The sequence below is a fragment of the Centruroides sculpturatus genome, unplaced genomic scaffold (genome assembly GCF_000671375.1).
Source record: "Centruroides sculpturatus isolate CEXI.00-Female unplaced genomic scaffold, Cexi_2.0 scaffold1327, whole genome shotgun sequence".
Taxonomy (NCBI): Eukaryota; Metazoa; Arthropoda; class Arachnida; order Scorpiones; family Buthidae; genus Centruroides; species Centruroides sculpturatus.
In genome coordinates, this window is record NW_019385759.1 from 198,143 (window position 1) to 202,635 (window position 4,493).

The window sequence follows — 4,493 nt, forward strand, 5'->3', positions numbered from 1 at the left end:
TTTTACGCTACTATCGTCTGTAGAGTATATAAATTAGGTACCGTAAGTCTAATACAGTACTGTAATTTTATACATTTCTTGTGAAAGAAACATTTCTTATTCAACGGCGATTAAAATTATTTATATTAACGATGTCTCCGAAGTTCAACAAAGTTTTCGCAGAAAAATAAGTTATCAGAAATCGGCCGTGGTTTGGTGTGCTGCTTCGCAACGAAAACAAGCTTTAGCAATGGGGTTGTCAAATGGTGCATACTCGGTAAGTAATCCTACAGTTTTTTGTTTATAGCGTAGTTTATATGGATTATTTCCAAAAAATATATACGTATTTTGGAAATGTTGAGTCGGATTAGTCTAGAATAGATTAATTTTATGGAAGAAAACCTTGCAGCCAGCCGTAGTCTGTAAACTTTACACGTGTCGGGCTGTGATTGGAACGACTCGTAAGAAATTGGATTCCTAAAAAATGGAAAGTATCTATGATCTTATAGGGGGGTCGACTGTACCTTTGATATAGGCAGAATAATGTATACAGTCGACCCCCCCATAACACGGTAGATACGTTCCTGTTTTTATGAATCCAGCTTCTAGGAGTCCAGCCAATCACAGTCCGGCATGTATACAGTTTACAGACTATGACTGTTTGAAAGGTTTTCTTCCATAAAATTAATCGATTCTAGACTAATTCGACTCAACATTTCCAAAATATGTATAATTTTTTGGGAATAATCCGTATAAACTATGCTATAAACAAAAAATTGTAGGATTACTTACCGAGTGTGCACCATTCGACTACGCTGTTGCTTAAGCTTGTTTTCGTCATGAAGATTGTCATCGAATGGTGCTCGCGTGCTTCCTGATAAATTATTTTTTTTGTGAAAAATGCGCTGAACTTTAGAGACATCATTAATATAAATATAATTTTTATGGACATTAAATAATAAATGGTTTTTAGTAGGACCTACTAAACACGGCTCGTTTAAACTCAACAGTTTGTGCAATCCTGTCACAACACGAGTCAGCGATGACGTTTTATCGAATTATAGGAGTTTTTTTAGCATGTTTGTATGAATACTGTCGCAATTTTTTCACCTTGATATAGGAATCTGAACTATAGGAACCCATTATAGGGGGATTGACTGTATATAATATTTTCTTTATTTTTAATGATAAATCTGTTTTTCATATATTATGCTATCCATTTTTTAATATCCTGCTAGGGTAATTGTTCAATATAAAAGTGTTTACTAATTCATTTTTTTGTTTCTCTCTCTCTACTGCTTTGGATGTTCTGTTCCATATCTTTGATAGAGCTGTGACAAAGTTATTTCTTTTAATTGCTATAAGGCAATATGATTTACAGTTTAGAATTTTATCCATATTGCAGTTTTTTTTATAAGGTTTTATATTAAGTATGTTTTTCCTGCATTTTATAGTTATGTCCAGATAATTAATTGCATTTTTAGTTTCTGTTTTGCTTTCAAATTTTACAGAATGGCTTAGTGTGTTCATATAGTTGTACAGTAGAGCATCGATTATCCAACTCAATTGGGGACTCAGGTTGGTCGGATAACCAAAAAAAAATGAAAAAAATACATTATTAATATAGTATATTAGTATATTCCATGTAATTAGTATATTAGTATATCGCTATTAACCAACTTCACGTTGAATTTTCATCAATGTTAAACCTAATAAAAAATTTTTTTAATAATAATCGTCGCTATTGTATCGTTAAAAATTATTTTTGAATTATTTTATTGCTCACAAAACAAACAACCATTCATAATTAGAAAATTAAGTCTCGTTTAAATACTGGCTTCCCTTCAATGATCAAGTTGTATTGCCAGCTAAAACATGCAAAAATTTAACAAAAATAATATTAAAGTAGCCAAGACATAGACAAATATTGTAGTGCCACATCACTAGCGGACATTTGAAATTTGCTGACTAGAACGGTCAGTTAACCGATGTGACGGTTAATCGGGGGTCGGATAATCGATGCTCTACTGTATATTGTATTTTTGTTAGTTGCATGTCGATATTATTATGTCGTCATCTACATATCTAGCTATAAATACTATTCCATTTAAATTTGCTAGTTTTTTGTCTATTTCTGTAATGCATATTTCAGCAAGATTTGGTCCTATTAATGTTCCCATGCTAATACCATGTTTTTGTCTATACAGTCGACCCCCCTATAAGATAGAGATACGTTCCATTCTTTAGGAATCCGATTTCTTACGAATCCTTCCAATCACAACCCGACACGTGTCAAGTTTACGGACTACGGCTGTTTGAAAGATTTTCTTCCATAAAATTAATCGATTCTAGACTAATCCGACTCAACATTTCCAAAATACGTATATATTTTTTGGGAATAATCCGTATAAACTACGCTATAAACAAAAAATTGTAGGATTACTTACCGAGTGTCACCATTCGACATTGCCATTGCTCAACATTGTTTTCGTCGCGGAACAGCTCAGCAAAGAGCGGCCGATTTCTAACAACTTATTTTTCTGTGAAAACTTCGTAGAACTTCGGAGACATCATTAATATAAATAATTTTAATCGCCGTTGAATAAGAAATGTTTCTTTCACAAGAAATGTATAAAATTACAGTACTGTATTAGACTTACGGTACCTAATTTACATACTGACAGACGATAGTTAGCGTAAAAATCTCCGTAGCGTGGCGCCACGCTAGACGGCGGAAATTATATATTTAATTATAACAAAGTTACAATAAGTTAATATATAATTATATATACAGTACCTAATTTATATATAATTAATATATAATTATATGTACAGTACCTAATTTATATATAATTTATATAATACTGTCCAGACGATAGAAATCTCTCTGTAGCGTGGCGCTACGGACGGCGGGAAAGTAGTTCAGCTGCCCGATGACGTTTGAGGTAATTATAGGGAATTTTTACCTTTTTTTACGGATACCGGTCACAATTTTTTCGTAGTTTTATAGGAATCATATTTATAGGGGGGTCGACTGTATATTTTTTCCTTGATATGAAAATAATTATTACAAGTTATATTATTTAAAACTTCTAATAATTACTGTAATAAATTGTATGTTTACCAATTGTAGAAATATAACACCTGATGAGGGGTGCAAGTAACATCAAAAATCTTACACCTGAAATGCATAGTATAATAAAGAACTAACATATTATCCTTACTAGTTGTCCCTGTTGAAATGCAGTTACAGATTTAAAAAATGACAGTGGAATTCTGTATCAACTATTAAGTTTTTCAAATTTTTTAAGATTTTTTGAAGAATTAATTTTAAAGTAACTTATGTGATGTCTGTCAGAGTTTTTGAATATCCAAGGTAACCTTGGCCAATATTAGGTCGTAGAATTGGTACTCTACCATATACCACACAATAGTAATGAATATTTATATAATGTGCATATATATGTTTCTTGTATTCCTTACTAATTAGATCTAGAAGCAATTGATTTAATGTCTTGCAAAACTCTTTAGCACAGTGTTTCCCAACGTTGGGCCCACGCCCCACAGGGGCAATTCAAAAATGGACTCGTCCAGAGTTTAAGTTAATTGTATAGTCGCTGTATGTGTTAGGGAGCATAAGAATGTTAGAAAGGCTTAGGTGAGGCATAGCACACACAAGGTTGGGAAACACTGCTTTAGCATGTAACATAAACTTACGTTTTACATTTGAAAATATCTTTTAGACTATCCATTATCAAGTTTATTGATTTCAATTTCTTTTTTTGTGTAAATACATTAAAGATAACCCAAAAGCGTTAGATCTGAATAATTTATTTTTCAGGTTTAACGGCAACAACAACTCATCTGAAGACATCTTAACAAATCTGGGCACAAGAAGATTTTGGGTTTATTAATTTGTTGGTTACAATTCTTTTTGTTTGGAAACACAAATTCTTTTGTCAATATTTTAAAATAATACACAAATGTTAACTTTTGTAATATGTTACTTACACATAAGAATCTTCAGTTTGTTTCGGCTTCTGTAACTTGTCGATTCTATAAATACGGAAAAGAATAAAAGAGTACGGTTCAAAAAATTCGCTACATGGATTAAAATATTCTCTCTGAAGAAAATTCTTATAACAAAGATCTTAAAGAATGCAAAAGTTACTTTGTCAATGGTTATAACTTGAGAATTTTGTATAGTTTGTAGGCAGAACAATATCTTGCTTGATGTAATATAGAGGAGAGATTCTCAAAGTATGGTCCCACTGTGTGGTCTGCAGATCAACCTTAGTCATTTTTCCAAAATACAATCCCATTGTTAGAGGAATGATCATTTTTCACACACATTTTGCATTCGATTATGGGATATACACAATATTATGGCAAACATCCAAGGTGATATTCATAGGATAAGGGAGCAGAAGGATGCTATTAATTATTGTAAAGTGAAAAAATACAAAGAAAAAGTTGTATATCCCGACACACACCAATTTGATGATTTGTTTTTC

At 31.9% G+C, this 4,493-nt stretch overlaps 1 protein-coding gene across 1 annotated transcript in view; it reads left to right on the forward strand.

Annotated features, from left to right (window-relative positions):
* The window catches only part of LOC111641842 (xaa-Pro dipeptidase-like), a 40,141-nt gene extending 36,065 nt beyond the window's left edge, over window positions 1-4,076 (forward strand). Inside the window, exon 17 of the mRNA XM_023388086.1 lies at window positions 3,821-4,076. The gene's annotated coding sequence lies outside the window, so the exon portion shown is untranslated. The remainder of the gene's footprint in view (window positions 1-3,820) is intronic.
* Window positions 4,077-4,493: the final 417 nt, after the last annotated feature.